Source organism: Typopeltis vanoorti, chromosome 22 (assembly GCF_054136105.1).
Source record: "Typopeltis vanoorti isolate ZY-2024b chromosome 22, IOZ_Tvanoo_1.0, whole genome shotgun sequence".
NCBI lineage: Eukaryota > Metazoa > Arthropoda > Arachnida > Uropygi > Thelyphonidae > Typopeltis > Typopeltis vanoorti.
Window position 1 is genome coordinate 96,425,063 of NC_143570.1, and position 20,048 is coordinate 96,445,110.

Below are 20,048 nucleotides of genomic sequence, written 5' to 3' on the forward strand. Positions count from 1 at the left end.
GTACACTCAGTAGACATTTGTGCATACGCTCTAGGTGCTATGCTCTATGTATCGCTCCGCTCAACAATGCAATCTCACTCATTGCATCTATCTCATCTTTTTTTTTTTATCTGTTAAGCAATTAATTTGCTCTGTATTAATACCATCATTCACATTTTCTACATTCATGCCCTCACAGTTCTCTGGTACAACCTCGCAATTTCTTATCATAACATTATTTTCTTCATTCTGTTTTTTGAACTCATTTTCCTTACATTTTTCTACCAACATTCACTCCATTATCATCATCTAACCATACTCCAACCGCTCTCCGCAAAGCATACATTTCGCAGATAGTCCACTGGATAATCTCCTTTATATTACAGTTATTGAACAAAGATGGTGAACCATTATTACTAGCTGCCATTTTCCTTCTTACGGGAGACGTGCTCACTTCTATTGTATTTTATCAAATTAATAATTGAAACACCAAAAAAACACACAAACAGACACACTAAGATACGCAAAACAAACAAAATTATGTAATATTCAAGCAAAATTGTCAACGATAACTTAAAATAACACTTATCTTATCAGGAGCTCTCGACAAACACAACAGACCATGAATCCCTCTAGCAGCCAACTAGTACGGTGGTATAAAAGTCTTACAGTGGCTGCACTGCATAATTCAGAAGGCCTGGAATAGGGACGAATTCCAGATGATTGGAGTATAGCTCTCATGGTACCCATATATAAAAAGGGAAATAAAATTGAATGTGAGTATTACAGAGTTATTTCTCTACTGAGTGTCACTGGTAAGATATACGCAAGTATACTTGAGAAATGGTTCAGAAGGACTGTGGAAGAAAAGCTTGGTGAAGAACAAGCTGGATTCAGGCCAAATACAGGTTGTGAGGATCCGATTTTCACTTTACAAGAAATAGTTAAGAAATCATGGGAATATAATAAAGATCTGTATTTAAGTTTTGTAGATCTGGAAAAGGCATGACAAGGTGCCAAGAGAGAAGATATTCAAAATGCTACAGTTATACGGTGTCACTGGGGCATTATATCAAGGAATACTTTTTTTTATTTGAGTTGTAAGTCAGCAGTTAGAACTGAAGTACAGGAAGATGGATTAATATTAAATCTGGTGTGATAAAAGGATGTACATTATCCCCTCTGTTATTCATTATCTATATGGATCACATTATGAAGGAAAGTATTAAACCTGATATCAAAATTGGAGATGTTAATCTCAGCTCTTTGCTTTATACAGATGATGTTATACTTCTAAATAAATCCGCTACATGTCTGCAAGATTCCCTGACTAAATTGAATAACTGTTGTAATAGATATGGTATGAAGGTCAGCAATAACAAGACAAAAATAATGAAAATAGGCAGAAGCATTGAAAATATCAACTGTGTTGTGAATGGAGAACCTATAGAACAAGTAAAACATTTCAGCTACTTAGACACAATTTTTAGTAAAGATGATAAATTAAATAAGGAAATAGACAACAAAATCAACAAAGCTGGTATAGTAGAAAGTCAACTGAATGAATTTATATGGAATAAGAGAGAAATTAGTCAAAACACTAAATTAGCTGTATACAAGACAGTGTTCAAACCAATTTTAACTTATGGATCTGAGAGCTGGGTCAGAAGTAACACACTTGACCAAAGACTAGGGACCGCAGATATGAGAGTCCTGAGAAAGATTATAGGCATGAACAGATGGCATCAATGGCAATATCATATTAAAAACGAGGATATTAGGAAAGAACTTGACATTGTCAGCATCCAGGAATGCGTTAGCAGACCTAATCTCAGATGGTATGGTCACTTAAACAGAATGGGTGAGGAAAGGTTAGCAAAACAAGTGTTCTCTGCCAGGTTGGCAAGAAAAAGACCTAGAGGAAGACCAAGATATAGGTGGATTGATATGGTAAACAGTGCCTTAGAAGTAGAAATATAAGATAATATAATATAACATAAATCTGATAATGTTAGTCTTGACAGGTAACAGACTGATTTGGAGGAGAATTGTAGATAGGAAGTTAGTAATGATGTAAATTTTTCATGTAGTACTATCATATCCTGTACACCCCTTGAGGGTACATGGCAGGAATTTGATGATGATGACAAACTACAGCATTCAAAGGAAAAATATCCATCTGAACTAAAATAGTAATAGACAATAAAATGGTTGAACAAGTAAACAATTTTAATTATTTGGGCTATAGATTAAATTATAGACATTGCTAATAAATTAGCAAATTGTCCAAAGTAAATAAAATAATAAACAAAACATTAAGTTCATCAATAGTTACCAAAAAAAAAAAGCACACTAAGAATGTGTGATATTTAATCAAAACTAGCATTATTATATGGCAGTTAAACATGGACAATAAAGAAAAAAAATATATATATATATATATAAAAAAAAAATCATTGCATCAGAAATGAAACATATGCAAAGAACAGCAGGTTATAGGAGATATACTGAAAGAATTAAGTCACCAATAACACCAGTAATGGAAATAATAGAAAAATATAGACCCAAATGGAAAGAGCATCTAGAATGAATGGCATATGATAGACTACCCAGAAACATGATTAGCTACAAAACAAAAGGTCGAAGAAACATGATGAAGAAAACTTCCTACTATACCAACTATATCATGTTGGAGGCTTAATGGATTTTTTACAACACTCAAAAAGCCTCTACACACGTATACCTCTACGTTAAGCCTCTACACATATACTTTAAGCCTCTACACACGTATACTATAATAATTCTGTTGTCTAGTTCCATATTTATGAGGAGAAAGTGGCCCAATGCCACTTTCTCCTCATAATGTAACCTATATAAATGATGAATAATGACAAATAATATTGGATTCGTCCTTGTCTCACCTGATTCAACATCAAACCATCTTCTTGTACCTCCTTCAGGCCTAACTGCTGACTTACAACTCAACTATAGATAATGTATTGCTTAATGGATTGCTTCTTTTCTTCAGGGTCTGCCACTGAGTCTCAAAGTTTGGTTCCTGATTTCACACTTTCTCACGTTTTTTTGAATAATATTAGTTATTTGAGTCTACAGTTCACCTCTGAAAGATGCTCAACTTTGATTCTTCTTAAAACTCTTTTTTATGCACTTTTCATTTTAATATGATATTCAACTTTATTCTGTTTAAAATTAAATGGTGATTACTTTGTAATTATCTACTTTAAAATCATGTATACTCTTGTCTTGAATCAACATGAAAACAACATTATCAACAATAACAAAGTCGATGAGACTTCTTTTATTTCTCAAGTCTTCTGAATTTGTGCACATCTTCATGCTTGTCCTGAACAGAAATCCAGCAAGTACTGACCATTATTATTAGCCTTATCTTTTCCCCAAATTTTCTCATGATATTTCTATTTCCGATAATCATTCTGCTCTGCTGAAAATGATTACCAGAATCAAAAACCAACAAAAGCTAAACAGAGTTTAGCTTTTTGTTGGTTTTTCTTTTATTTTAGTGCATGCTTCCAGGCAGGTGCAGCATAAGATATCAATGGTAGTATATCTTGGGTATATATTGTTGTCAGTGCTCTTGGCCTAATCCCCCACTTAATCCTTGCATTATTGCTGGTCTAACACCGACATGCTTAAAAATGCAAGAATTCTCTCTTATGTATGAAGTCAATTCCAGAAGATATAACAAAAATTCCAACATTGATCCAAATTTCTACGAATGTCCATTTCATTACAGTAGGTGGCCTCACCCAGCAAAGAGAACATATACTAAGGAGAAGGAACGCTATGAAAGATGATTTCCATATATACACTGATGGAAGCAAAACCAAAGGGAACATTAGTTATTCTTTCATTGCATTTACAGACAGTCTATTATACAAGAACTCTGCTCTAGACTGCATCCCCTTTGTTCTAACAACTAAGCAGAAAAACTTACTATAGTTCATTCACTTACATATCTCTGGGAATTAGAACTCAACACTTCTCATCAAAAGACAGCAACAATTTACAGTGACAATAGCACTATAGACGAAAAAACCAGAACAACCATATAGCATTAATAGAACAGACAAGAAATTTGGTTTGGAATCTCACTCTAGAGGAATGGGAAATCAAGTTCTGCTGGGTGAAGGTGTATACTGGGGTAGCAGGAAACGAGAGAGCAGATCAGCTAGCTAAAGAAGTGTTATAAACAAACGGCTAGAAACAAGTTACCAAAAGTACTCAAAACCTATAAAAACACTTACAGAAGAAATAAGCCTAAACTTGTGGGAAGAAGAATGGAAAACATCAAAAAAGGATCAACAACAAAATAATTCTTGCCAAGCATCAGAAGTAGACTCCAGCTAAAAAACAAGCCAACTCTCCAGGTGTAACCACGCTATGGCTAAATGACACAGATTCCAGGATATGGAATCTGTGTCAGTAGTGATGACACAGATTCCATAATCTGGAATCCCCATCATTCATTTGTTGTCCGCACCTTCAACAGACTGTCGATCACATACTTTACGAATGTCAGCTACTGGATCCATCCGGATGCCCCTAGTACAACATGTCATCACTTCTGGAGACAAGTGGCCAGTGTCAAAACGGAGACTTATCCAAAAGTATTACTCAGAATTAATTAAATTTGCCAATGAGATCGACTTCCAGTCATTGTAATGTAACATAAATTACTGATGTTGTATGAATTATATAGTGTAAATATGTTCTATATATAAAAATATAAATATGGAAGTAGTGAATATTGATACAAAAATATAAATCATTACTCGGAAGCTACATGTAACATACTCATTGTATGCAATGGAGCACGTAGGAATAAATTACCATCTGATGGGGTTACTATTGGGAGAAAACCACACACACATACACACATAAAGGCAACATGAAACTGAGTGAAATATGGATAAAAGACTCGAGTCCCAACTTGGTGGGGGATGCTATCTGTGGGTGCTCACTGGAGTCCTCGGTTGTAAACTGAGATCTCAGAGAATTAATGTTTCCCATATTCTGGGAAGTTTTACACATCTGTATTTATTCATATCAGGCTGATTTTTGAGGTTACTGCAGATTCTAAAAAAACAGTCTCTCTAAACTTCTTGTGATGGAGCATGTTTTTATTTTTTATTTTTTTTCCAAATGATTCTACGTATCTGAAACTTTCCCAAAATCCAAGATCATCTCTTCAGAAGGATTTTAGTAATGCTATGAACATGCCTTATATCTAAAGCACATAAAAAAATTAGCAAAATTTTAAAGAAATACAACCCCTGCACAGCTTTCAAGCTCCATTTGAAACTTGCTACCCTTATGTGTTCCCATAAAGACCAACTCCCTCCTCTCTCAGTTCCTGGTGTACTGAGTTCCCTGTTCCTGCAAACTGGTCTACTAAGGAGAGACAGATCATACACCTGTAACCATGACTATGGTCAATCAGGTGTTGTAGACCAACTGGGGAAAAAAAAAACACAATGCTCCATTGCTGGGCAAGTTTAGAAGAGAAAGACTGTTTTTAGACTCTGCAGCTGTCCTCAAAAACCAGCCTAATCTGAATAAATATGGATGCATAAAACTTTCTAAAATATGGGAAACATTAATCCTCTGAAATTCCAGTTTACAACTAAGGCCTCCAAGTACCCATTGGAGAGCCCCCCCCCTAGTTAGGACTCTAATCTTTCATCCACATGTTTCACTTAGTTTTGTGTTGCCTTTGTGTGTTCTACAAGTTGTGTTGTATTCCCTTAAAATGCCTCTGTGACTGAGATGAAATACTAGAAGAATTAAAGATATTTAATCCTTTCCCAGTGCTGTCTTACTCCACTAAGCCTCGAATGACTAATATGGAATGGATGGTTCCAGCTCTCCTTAAATATAATATAGTAAAATCTACCCTATATATATAAAATGATAAGTCTTTTTATGTCACGTTTGTATGTCATGTTTTTTGAAACATTTTGAAACTTAGGGGCTACTCTGAGTGTCAAGTCTTCAAAATTCGAGTCATCAGAATTCAAGGAGAACCGGCCTAACAGTCCGGAACACAGGGGGGTTGGGTGTCGGGGGGGTGGATATGCCCCCCCCCTAGTAAATATATAAATAAAGATTTGGGATGATTCTAGGTGAAAGTGATATTTATTGACTAATGGTAATACTAACTTACTTAATGGAAACCTGAAATCACATAAAAAGTTACATCATGAAAAAGGTTGCTGAATAGAACAGACAAATGCCTATGAAGCTTGATTTTAAAGTACTATCTATTGTAATTGAACTTTTTTTTTACGTGACTAACCTTTTCTTTAAATGCGAACTTATCAAGAGAAGTTCTCTGTAACACAGCAGTTTATTCGCACGCCATTCAGATGGAAAAACAATTGAATCCTATCCTGGACATCAGAAATTTTACAGGCCTTTCAATCAAGACTAAGTTAACCACTGCTTGGAAACTTAGGTTTTTCATCTCAATGCAATCTGATCTGGGAACAGTTACAACCAACAGTTTTAACAAACTGGAATGATAGCTGAATAGGATTTCACATGATGAATCTTGCAACTCCATGGAGGTCCTATGAAAATAAAAACAATACTGTAACGTTATTTGTGATTATCACATATTCTTAAATAGCACCAAATAATGAATTTACAGACTATTGTTATTTCTTGCAAGAAAATACTTTATATTCACTTTAAATAACCAATGCGTGTTGCCTTAAAATTAAGATTTTTAGCCCTTCGCTTTCATTCATAATCAAGTTGCCTGAAAAAGGTCAATAATATTTTTCATATCTCACTATATTAGAACCCAGTTCTCTTTCCTAGACACGTAACACAGCAGAAACAACTCCATGAACAACAAATTACATGATAACCACAGTAATAACTTTAATGAAAGTACAGATATTTCATACTGAAAATAACAGTACATGATCAGTGTGAAGAAACAAGCAAATCAAAGAACAGGAATAAAATGTACATACAATAATCAATTTACCAATTAAAAAATTGTTGCCGCTACAAATCAAAATTAATATTAACAAACAATATTAAAACTATTTTTGATGTTTACATAAAATAAGAATCTCCCTAACTTTTGAAAGGGAGAGATAATCATTCCAATTCAGGTTAGGCTGATGTAAAAGGGCTCCACAACTCTCTTGAAAGGTATTCATATTTAAAACTACTTCTATTCAGAAGATGAGCTTAAATTCACTGGGTACTGTGTTTAATGTCAACACTATACTGTATGAAACCAGACTTTTGAGCTTTCACATATTCAATGTAATATTAATGTTCATTAATTCTTTTTTCCACAGAACAGCCTGTCTGCCCAAAGTATGTCAAATCACATTCACTAGGAATCTGGTAAACACTAGGTAAAGATATAGGTGGCAGTTTGTCTTTTGTAGATAGTGACAGATAAGAAATTTTGTTGATAGGAAAATATGTGGGAATAAGGTAATACTTCTTCAAAATTCTACCAATAGATTCAAAGATACCAGAAATATAAGGGATTAAAACCCTGTGGTCTGCTGAACACTAAGGTGTTAGAACATAAGAGTTATCTGCTGGGTTTGATAAGGATGGTAATCCACTTAATTTCATTAAAGTTTTGATAGTGATCAAAACTTTAATCAAACTTGAAGGAGAGAGCATACATTATGTGCTTTATTAATTAAAGACTTGACGATCACGCTTTTGATGAATGTATTTGCCAGTAAAGGTAGGTTTTCGATAAACACTGGTTCACAAAGTACCAGAGACTGTGCGAGTAAGAAGGATGTCCTACAATGGTAAACTAAGAGCAATTTCTTTTTCCATGATGAACTGAATGCATAGATCAAGACTATTGATCCATTGTAGGAGAGTAGCAAGTTCATTTTCAGAATGAGGATAAACAGCAAAAACATCATTGACGTAATGAAACAAAAGAAAGGGTTAATGATGAATGGATAAGAACAAGTTATCATCCAGATGGTCAAAAGATAATTTGCCAAAGGTGGAGACAGAGGGCTTCACATGGCAGTGCCTTCAATCTGTTTAGATATTTTGTTTTTCTAACTGAAATATTCTGATTATATAACAACTTCAAAAATCTTCACAACATCGGGGGAAATCATCATCACATTTTCACCACACGCTTTAAGGGAATATGCTATGGAACTGACCGTGCCATTAACTGTTTTGCTGTTTAATGAAAATCTTACAATTGGAAAGTTCCTGGAGAGTGGAAGGAGGGTAAGATAGTACCATTGCATAAGGGTGGTGGTAGAATGGAGTTATCAAACTATAGGCCTGTTTGTATTTCTTCTATAGTTAAGATTTTGGAGAAATTGTTAAGAACTCATATACAAAATTGGGCAGATGAGGGTAATATTATTTATGTAGGCCAGCAGGGTTTTTTAATGGGCATTCTTGTTTTAGTAATCTGGTTACTTTTTTATAATAGAGTAACATGAGCAGTGGATGGGAGTAAGGCATACACTGTCATTGTTTTGGATTTTTCAAAGGCATTTGACAGTGTCACATGACAAGTTAATTTTTAAGTTGCATCATATGGGTTTAGATATCAGTTTAGTGGATTGGATTGGTGATTGGCTCTCTGATAACTCTCCTATCAGAGAATTGTATATGGGAGGGAGCAGCAGGGAGTAGGAAGATTACAAGTAGAGTTCCACAGGGTTCAGTCCTGAGACCACTGCTGTTCAATCTTTATGTCAATGATATTGTCACAGGACTACAGAGAGATGTTCAGTTGTTAGCAGATGATGTGAAGCTTGAGAGGGTTAATAGTAATAGTGCTAATGTTTTGACTCTTTCAAGAGGATTTGAATAAGCTGGAAGGGTGATCAAAGACATGGAGATGTCAGTTTAATGCAATGAAATGTAAGGTTTTAAAATTTGAGAACCACAGGTGGGATGCTTCATACTCACTTGATGTTATACTGGAAGGAGTGGAGGAAGTAAGGGATCTTAGGGCGATTATGGATAGAGATTTAAAGTTTTGAGAACACACTGCAAAATTTGTGAAGATATCTCATTGGCCACGAAAGATAAAAGCGTGCTGGTCCCACTGTATAATCTCTGATCAGGCCACATCTGGATTTCTGTGCTCAGATCTGGTCACTGGGATTTGAAGTGGATTAAGTAACCTTGGAGAGGATGCAGAGATCAATAAAAAAATTATGTCAGGACTGAACAACGTTGATTATGAGGATAGACTGAGGCCAGAGACTGTAGAGTTTGGTGGATAGAAGGCAAGGGAATATGATCGAGACATTTAAGCTGTTGAAGAGTTATCATATTAAAATGAGATTTTTCATATGGTAGAATGAGGGAAAGGAACGAGGACAAGAGGCCATCCACGGAAATGGCAAAAGGAGGTGGTGAGTAAAAGGGTAAGAAGTTTTTTGTATGGATAACGGTAGGATAATGGAACGCATTTCCTGAGAAGGTGGTGAACATGCAGACTGTCGATGATTTTAAGAAGTGGTATGATAGGACTACTACCAATAGCAACAGCCTGAAAAGGTCTTGTTGGAATAGGAAATGGCTGTAGTTTCACTTTTGCTCTAAAAGGGGATCTTAATTGCACTTATGCATGATTTCACATATTTGAGTATGTCACTATACCTTTCCAGATGTATCCGTCTTTTATTCTTTGCCAAGTTCTAGAAAATCCTTGGTGTCCTGACAGGTCATAAATCATGGAAAGTGTACATAAGCCATAGAATCATTTGAACTGGTGCCAATATTTTCATTTCTGACTTTCTTTCATCCATTCGTTGAGATACGAGTAGTCCATCATTATCCAAATATAAGTTTTCCAAGTTTAAAAATGTATCTGAGTCTCACGTCTGAATACTGGTTCAAAAATAGTTTTTAGTACAGGATTATCTTTGTAAGCTTTAATAATCTGATCCTTTTCGCAGATTTGTGGCCTAGGTTTGTTATTCGCTTCACCAATAATGGGGCTTCTCTTCAATCTTGATTCAAATAGTTATCCCTAGATGAATTATCATCATCATCAGACCCTAAAGGTCTAGATGGGTAATCTGTGTAGATAAGTATGCTGGTCCCATTGTATAAAGCTCTGATCAGAACACATCTGGATTTGTGCTCATCTGGTCACCAGGATTTGAAGGGAATGAAGTAACTTTGGAGGGTGTAGAGATAGATAACAAAAATCATATCAGGACTGTACAACATTGATTATGAAGACAGCCTGAGACCATGTGAACTGCAGCGTTTGGTGGATAAAAGGCAGAGGGGAGGGGGGATATGATTGAGACATTTAAGTGGTTCAAGGGTTATTATTGCATTATCAAGGAGAAGATTTTTCATATTGTAGGACAAGGGAGCCATCTCTGGAAGTTGCAAAAGTAGAAGGTGAGTAAATGGCTAAGTAAGTTTATTGCATGGAGATTGGTAGGAGCATGGAACGCATTGCCTGAGAAGGTGGTGAATGTGCAAACTTTTTTTTTTATGTTGAGCCCATATACAAGAGGTTGGTTGATCAACCTATAGTACATTAGTACCGTGGATAATTTGACTGTAGATGATTTTAAGGAGTGGCCCAATTGACTTTGTGTTCACTAGTGTTGATCTCCTGCGATGAGTCTTGTGACTCCATGGGGGAAAGGAAAATAATAATAATTTTTATTCAAATCTCTCACACATATCATTACACTGTTGGTGGTAAAGTGTGGTAAATATCTTCTTAACACTGACTCTATGGAAGTCAGGAAAATGATAATAATTTTGCTACCAGTATATCATATGGGAAAAAAAAAGGTATAATATAAGATGTAGAAGAGGAAAAAACAATGCAAGTGGGAGTGGAGAATGGCATGGTTCTAGTATCAACTTTATTGTTACTATTTATATACATGAAATCCAAAGAGATTGCATATATTGATCTTTCATCAGTCTGAAAAATTGATTTGCTTTTTTTTCCAGCAGGGACTTCCATAAATTACACATCCTCCCCCCCTCTTTTTAATAGTGCCATCTTTTCCCTGCCTGTAAGCACCTGCTATAGCAAGTTACAGAAATTATCCTCACTGGCTTGAAGTCCTTCATTGCCCGTTCTATCCAAAATTCTTATCCACTTTTCCAAGCTCTAGTTCAACAGAAACAGATTAAAAAAAGTTTACCAAAGGTAGCCTGTGCTATGAATACTAGTTTCATAGTCAGCCTATGCTAAAACACATAATAAATACAAAACAACCACCAGCAAATCTAAATCTGACTTCATAAAGCCAAAACACAGAAAACTTGTCTCCTGTCCAAAGGAAGACATGCCATTGTGGTCCCTTGAGAAGGCTATCCAGACACTTCTCACATGTGCTTCCACATCTCTCTCATCCAGATGGCACTATTGTTACTGCATACAGATCAAGATGAACTTCTGGCATCACCCTTCTCCTCCGACTAATGCAGAGATGAGCAAAGCAAATCACCTCCTACTGTGGTTTTTCGACAAAAGGCAATCATATATTCAGTCTATTTAAAAAAAAAAAAAGCGAGATAGAAGTCCACAATCAAACTACTGACTCATCACCCTTTCCAAAATAATGGAGAAAGAAATCAATGGTCAACTTCTCCACTACCTAGAGGCCCATCAATATGGATTCTGCCAATCAACATCTGTGCCTGAGTGATCAGCCTATGCACCAGACATATTACTATTATTGACAAGTAATGAATAGAAGACTCATCAGTGAAATGTACTGTCATTCTTGACATTTCCAGAATTTTTGATCAAGTCTGGCATCAAGACCTCCTAAGCAAACTGTCATCCTTTGGTCTACCATCCACCCTGTGTAAGTGGCATTCTCTCTCTCCTTGATCTTCACTGCATGTCATGGTAGATGGTAGAACTGCCACCAATGTGGGAGTTCTTTAGGACTCAGTTCTATCACTTACCCTCTCTCTCTCTCTCCTATACATATGACCTACTCTCAATTACAACGAATGCTATTCACAGTTTTGATAATGACAGTACTCTCCATTCATCCATTTAGTACTCTCCATTTAACAAACTATGCAGTGCTCAGACATCCTAAGAATCCATAAATTCAAAAATGAATGCTGATCACCGTGTAACACTAAAAGAAAGGATAATCTTCAACCAATGCCATAAACATTGATCTCCATATCATCTTTCAGTGGAGTGGGACAATCTGGTCAAAAGGATGATTTCGACAAAAGGGATCCCGTCTAACTTCAGATTTAGGTCAGATCTTTCATCTGATTCAACATAGATTTACCTGCAGTCTCTCCTGGAATAAACACATCACATCGCTTTCTCAGTATCTCAAAAACTAGACATTCTGTTCCCTTTTTTTTTTTTTAATATCTGATCCACACACAAAATGCCACAAGCCTTTGGCTGTGCCGTGTGGGCAAGAGGAATCTGTTCACATTTTGCTCTTGTCCACACACGGAGGCTTAGGATTGTAATCTTTGGGGAAGGCAGCATGTTGGAGACTGTTCCAAAGGGCAGAAGTAGATGGGACGAAGGAGGCAGTGAAGTTGGTTCGGTGAGTTGCACAAGGGACTGTAAAAGGGTGTTGGTTAACAGTGGCTCTTGTTTTAATGATTTTGGAAGAGAGTGGGAGAGCAATAGTGGGCAATTCAGTAGCACATTCTACTAAAAAGCTAATTTTCACCCACTTGGCTACTAACTTATAAAGCCCAAATCTACACATCTGTAGAATATTGCTCTTATATTTGGAATGTGCACTTAAACCTCTCTAAAAATTCTTGATGTCCAGAATCTATTAGCAATTCAGCTCATAGATGTTCCCTCCCTTATGGACTCACTTTAACATTTATCTCAAAGATTAAATATTTTAACTCTGTGTCTGTTCTATAGGTAGGTAATTTCACAGTCACTGCTACTCTGAACTGGCACCCCACCATCCTCCACATTCTAATGGGCCTGTGAAAACAAGACCAGAAACAGTCCCTTTTTGGTGCAACTGCAAATACAGTGAATCTATTTCTATCCTCTGGAATAGGCTTCCTCATTAAGTACTCCCAAACAACTACAACCTGCCATGTTTGTCAAGAAAAATGCCAATAAACTCCTTTCTCAATATTCACCTGCACTACACAGATTGCACTGATGTACTTATACGTTCTTCTACCTTTCATATATGAGATCAATATAAAAAAAAAAAGAAAAGAAAAAGCATGTGTATATATCATCATCATCAAATTCCTGCCATGTACCCTCAAGGGGTATACAGGATATGATAGTACTATATGAAAAAAACTACATCATTACTAACTTCCTATCTACAATTTTCCTCCAAATCAGTCTATTACTTCTCAAGACTCCAACATTATCAGATCTTATATTTCTATCGTCTAAGGCACTTTGTACCATATCAATCCACCTATATCTTGGTCTTCCTCTGGGTCGTTTTACTGCCAACTAGCAGAGAACACTTGTTTTGCTAATCTTTCCTTGCCCATTCTGTTTAAGTGACCATACCAACTGAGATTAACTCTGCTAACGCATTCCTGGATGCTGACAATGTCAAGTTCTTTCCTAATATCCTCGTTTTTAATATGATATTGCCATTGATGCCATCTGTTCATGCCTATAATCTTTCTCAGGACTCTCATATCTGCGGTCTCTAGTCTTTGGTCAAGTGTGTTACTTCTGACCCAGCTCTCAGATCCATAAGTTAAAATTGGTTTGAAACACTATCTTGTATACAGCTAATTTAGTGTTCCGACTAATTACTCTCTTATTCCATATGAATTTATTCATTTGACTTCCCACCATACCAGCTTTGCTGATTCTATTGTCTATTTCTATATTTAATTTACCATCTTCAGTAAAAATCATGCCTAAGTAGCTGAAATGTTTCAATTGTTCCACAGGTTCTCCATTCACAACACAGTTGACATTTTCAATGATTCTGCCTATTTTCATTGTCTTTGTCTTTTTATTGCTGACCTTCATACCATATCTATTAAAACAGCTATTCAATTTAGTCAGAGAATCTTGAAGACTTGTAGCGGATTTATTTAGAAGTATAACATCATCCGCATAAATCAAAGAGCTGACATTAACATCTCCAATTTTGATATCATGTTTAATACCACTTTCCTTCATAATGTGATCCATATTGATAATGAATAACAGAGGGGATAATGTACATCCTTGTCTCACACCAGATTTAACATTAAACCATCTTCCTGTACTTCCTTCAATTCTAACTGCTGACTTACAACTCAAATAAAGACTAAGTATTGCTTGATATAATGCATCATTGACAATATAACTGCAGCGCATTGAATAGCTTCTCTCTTGGCACCTTGTCATATGCCTTTTCCAAATCAACAAAACTTAAATACAGATCTTTGTTATATTCCCATGCTTTCTTGACTATTTGTCGTAAAGTGAAGATCTGATCCTGACAGCCTCTATTTGGCCTGAATCCACCTTGTTCTTCACCAAGCTTTTCTTCCACAATTCTTCTCAACCGTTTCTCGAGTATACTTGCATAGATCTTGCCAGGAACACTCAGTAGGGAAATACCTCTGTAATTCTCACATTCAGTTTTATTTCCCTTTTTATATATGGGTACTATGAGAGCTCTACTCCAAAGAGAATTCGTCCCTCTGTCCAGGCTTTCTGAACCATGCAGTGCAGCCAATGTAAGACTCTTATACCACCATACTTCAGCATTTCTGGTTGAATATCATCTACTCCTGCTGCCTTTCCACATTTCAAACCTTTGATGGCTTTTTCTACTTCAAGTATGGATATGTATTCCTGACTGCATGCCTGGTCAGTGTTTTTTTTACCACTGTGCTGTCATCACTGCTTGTTTCATTTAGCAGTTTTTCAAAGTAATTACTCCATTCTTCAAGGATATCCTTTTCTCCTGTTTTCATGTCACCTTTATCATCCCTAACTCCTTTTACAGCACTCTTTCCTCTATTCCTAAGCTTCTTCAACAACCTCCAGAATATTTTGTCACTTTCTTGATATTTATTTTCTATATTCTTGCCATAGTCCTCCCATGACTTTTGTTTAGCTAGTTTTACACAGTGTTTAGCATTCTTGCATTTGTCTCTATATTCTCTAAGAGCACATTTTTATTTGACAGGAACTTTTGATATGCTTTCTTCTTTTCCTTCACTGCCTCTTTAACTTCCTGTGTGCACCAGGGAGTTCTGATTTTTTTTATCCTTGCAGACAACCTCACCACATGCCTCTCTGGCAGAATCAATCAATGTTTTCTTCAGAGTTTGCCACTGAATCTCCAAGGTTTGATTCTTGTTCTCAAACTCTTTCATTTTTTTTCCAATAATCTTTGTGTATTTCAGTCTACAGTTCACATCTGGGAGCTGCTCAACTTTTATTCGCTTTAAAACTTTCTTACATGTTATTCTTTTCAATATGAAATTCAATTTTATCCTGCTCAAGACTAAATAGTGATCACTTCCAATTTCAAATCATCTGTACACTCTGGTGTCCTGCACCAGGGAGAAAACATCACTATCAACAATAACATAGTCAATGAGACTTTCTTATTCCTAGCCTCTTCTCTTCATGTGAATTTGTGCACATTTTTATGTTGGAATATGCTGTTGGTAATAACCAGTCCATGTCCTGAGCAGAAATCCAACAGATATTTACCATTACTATTAGCTTTGCTCTTTTCTCCAAATTTTCCCAAAATATTTTTGTATGTCTCACAATCATTTCCTACTCTGCTATTTAGATCCCCAACAAGGATCAACTTTTCCTTTTTCATTGTGTCAGTTGATTTTTCTAAAGCCTCAAAAAATTCCTCCACTTCTACCTTAGTAGAACCTTCTGTGGGACCATAGGCACAAATAAGTCTCATTGTCCAGTTCCCCATTCTCATATTTGCGCACATTACACTACTTGAGACTGACTGCCATTCAAGAAGATTAGCCTTGTATTTTGTTTTGAATACTATGGCTACTCCTTCTTTTCCTTGATTGTCATTGCCTGAATATAACATTTTGTATTTATTGCTCAGAAAGATCTCACCAGTTTTGGTCTTTTTTGTTTCAGTCACCCCTATTATGTCGATCTGGTACTTATCTAATTCCTCAGCTAGCTCCATTTCTTTGCCATTCAGGCTTCTTACGTTGATAGTACCAATCTTTAACTCTGGTGATGATGAGTTGGGGTTTGTTTTCAGATTTTTTTTACACATTTCAGAAAAAATCTGAAATGTGTATATATATTATTATGATTAATATCATGGATCCTGCCTTCTCCTACAAGAACTGACTCCACCTTTTCCATGAAACAATTATATAATTTGTGGATGACTTAAAAAATTACTCTGCAATATATATATATATTCTTTTAACTTCTGGAATGCAAAGTGTTTCGTATTTGGCTGAGTGGATAGCCTCTCCAACCAACAAGTTGTAGGTTTCAATCCCAAAATGGATATTGATGCTAATAGGAACCTGTTTGGGACAGGTTGTGTAGCTTCTTAAGTTTATATTACTTGTCTTTAAGAAAATAAATAAATAAATATATATATATATATATATATATATATATATATAAAATAATACAAAACAAATACTGCAATGTAGGGATAACAATGGCACACAAGAAATTCCATATGAATGTACTCTTAAAAGGAATACAAAATGTTTGAAGGCACAATGAATAATTTAGCATCATCAGCAAACAACTGAATATCTTCTTTCCCACTGTGAACTATGTCACTGATATATAAGTTAAACAACTGTTGTATCCCATTCATCACCTTCCCTTTTTGAGACACTGCACCTCCAAACACAACTCAATGACTCCTATTAGTCAACCATCCCTGTAACCAAGCTACCAAATGACTATCCATTCCCCGTCCTGCTCGATTTCAACATTAGTTTATCATGCAATAATTGATCAAACAATTCTTTAGCAAAATCCAAATAAATAATAGTATAAGCATTGCTTGTGGCCATGGAAAGAACTGACTAAGAATGACATACAGGCTATCTAATGATAACCTGTATGTAAAGTAAATATTTATATAAGGTGGCTAGTCTGCTTAAGGGTGCCCATTTAGACAGACTCTTGATCTATCTCTTTTTCAGCCAGTTCCAGAACCGTCTCATCAATAGTGTTGATAACGAATTTATTTTTTTAAATAATGAAAGAGGTTTTGTAGCCCAACAACTCAGTCAAATTTACTGCAGAACAGTGTGATAGTAGTTATGATCAGAAATACAAAACAACAGCAGTCAGTGTCATATTCTTGAGTCTCCTTACACCTTGTTAACCTGAAGAAGGTTGTAAGGAGTGGGTTTTTTGCATGGAGAGCAGAATGCATTGCATGATATTGTGATGAATGCAGATATATTGAATGAGTTTAAAGCAAATATGATTGGCTTTTTTGTGTATCCCCTACGATGAGTGTTTTGACTCCTGGAGGTCTGGTGCTAATAATAATTTAATATGCTTGCTAGGTAGATATATATATATATATATATATATATGTTAGATACCAAGCAATTTTATAAGCTAGGTTTTTAATCCTTTATCCCAGGTAAGCAAACAGACAAGTCAGTCAAGTTTGCAGTTGCATGTAGTGCAACACTAGGCAACTCGTTGTAAAGGTGGAGTAAGATCTGATCACTTTCCTTGGAATTTTCCCTAATGCAAAGCACATTTCCTTTCAGAGATGTATGATGTTATGCATTAAGGTAATGGTCACTACCCAGACCGGTTTCAACCTTTGTATAGGTGAAGCGGGCTCTAAAAATTAGGTGATCCCGAAAGATCACTCATCTCAGATTGTTCCACTCAGTGACAGGCTCACCCCCGTCACCAAGAAGAACTTCTCAGCATAGGCTCTACCCAGTGGCAGACTCACCCCCACCACCAAGAAGAGCCATAATCTCAGCAGTGGCCCCACTCAGAGACGAGCAAAAACCTATCCCCACGCAGAGCCTCTCAGAACCCAAGCCTAACCTGCACCAGTTTCAACCTTTATTGAGGTCTCATCAGTGGGACCAGACCTAGAAAATGCCAAGGGTAAAGTAATACACAGCTTATAAATTTACCTAAACAAGTTTCCACAAGGTGCTTTGACCTCATTATATAAAAATCACAGGATGAGAGTAAGATGTAGAAAGTTTTTTATCTTGGGTATATATTATGTTAAAGATACCAAGCAATTTTATAAGCTAGGTTTTTAATCCTTTTCCCCAAGTAAGCAAACAGACAAGTAAGTCAAGTTTGCGGCTGCACGTAATGCAACACTAGGCAACTCGTTGTAAAGGTGGAGTAAGCTCTCATCACTTTCCTTAGAATTTTCCCTATATATATATATATATATATATATATGTAGAAATGGTGTATATGTTTTTTTTTAACAAGATTTCTTGAAGAAATTTAAATCTGTAGATCTAATTATCTATTAAATGCAGTGAAACTATTCTCATCAACTTTTCAAAAATGCATTAATAACTAATTATAGCTGTACTTTGTTTTATATATAAAATTTGCAAAGTACAGGTTTTGTAATGTCCCAATGAATGCTAATGATTTGGTTTAATTTGAATTACAGCTGAAGCAAAAATCAATGACGCTAACATATTATTCATGTGAATTGCATATTCTTCAGCCAGTCTTCCAATTCTATAAAATAAAAATTTTTAAAAAAAAAAAAAAAAAAATGAAAAATGAAACACTATCACACCCACCTGTATAAAACTGGCTAATGCCCTTGAGCTGGTAAGAAAGCTTAGTAAATAAAGCTTCCTTGAATCCCATAAAGGATTTGAACTCTTCTTTCAAAACAATGAAGAAAATGTCCTGGTAGTCCTTGGTATTGATGTGACTAAATTTCCTTCCATTAACTTTGGTATTTAAAAGTTTTTTTTTTTTAATTAATATCAAATTATTTAATGTTTTACAAATATTTAGACTCTTGTTCCCATATATTAAATGTTTTCATTCTAGTACCACTATGATATAGTTAAAGAACTATGCTCAAATTGCTATTTCATGAAAACAGATATCAAGAGGAAAGAGTCTTGCACAGGCAAATTACTCAAGGTCTGGCCAGGCACTGATTATCAATACTATGCATCAACTCCAATGAGATACATTAAAAAATAACTAAATAATAGTTAATAATAATAACATATACATACATTCTGTACATCCATATATAATAGTGTAAATAAATGAGCCCAGACAATATAAAAACAACTATATATATTATTGAATTTCAAGTAAATTATTCTTAAGAAAACTATAATTTTTGTGTATCCATAAATTGAGAGGAGAGTAAATTGTTTCCCCTCGATGTCATTTATTTTTATTATATAGAAACACCAAATAATTGTTTAAAATAAAAATGTTTAATACGTCTTGAAAAATAGCAACCTTATTCAGGCAGGGATGGGGATTGTTATAAGGCCTGCAAAGGAGTCTAATGCATCAACCAAGGTGTATCTCACTGAGACTGAGGTACGTCGTATTATTGTAACTCTGAATGACATCATTCTGAAAACAGTATGCATAATACGGGTTTATGAACTACTATAGTATCCTATGAAAAGAAAAAAAAATTGTGGAAGATATTTTCTTACATTATTAACGATACAGTATATCGCATGCACGTTTTCTCAAAACCATAACTCGGTTTCTATCTCGCAACATCAGTCCAAATACAACACACACCTCTAACGACTTGCCGTGAATAATGAAAATTTCAACTTCAAACATCGGCTATGAAGACATTTAAACTTTATTCATTACTTATTGTTTAGTAACAAACAATTCGTCAAAATCAAAGTAAACAAATGCAGTTTCTCATTAGTCTAATCTAACAAGAATAAGAAACACCTTTTCTATTGATACTGTCTGTATCTAAATTAATATTTATTAATTTTTAACCTTTTTCCAATTTTGTGTCGTTTCCCATGTTTTCTGTCCGGTTTTTGAAATACTCAAATATAAGCCAATTGGAGAGGGAAGACAGGGTTGACCTCAT

General features: G+C 35.4%; 1 long non-coding RNA gene across 2 annotated transcripts in view; it reads right to left on the bottom strand.

Annotated features, from left to right (window-relative positions):
• Positions 1-19,731, bottom strand: part of LOC150094579 (uncharacterized) — a 65,175-nt gene extending 45,444 nt beyond the window's left edge. Inside the window, exons 1-2 of one of the 2 annotated variants that reach the window (XR_016550262.1) lie at positions 19,645-19,731; positions 6,317-6,590 (exon numbers count right to left, since the gene is read on the bottom strand). This is a non-coding gene — a long non-coding RNA (uncharacterized LOC150094579). Of the gene's footprint in view, positions 1-6,316; positions 6,591-19,438; positions 19,547-19,644 lie in introns of those variants that run through there. The other variant, XR_016550263.1, reaches the window with a different exon arrangement.
• Between the last annotated feature and the right edge of the window lie 317 nt (positions 19,732-20,048).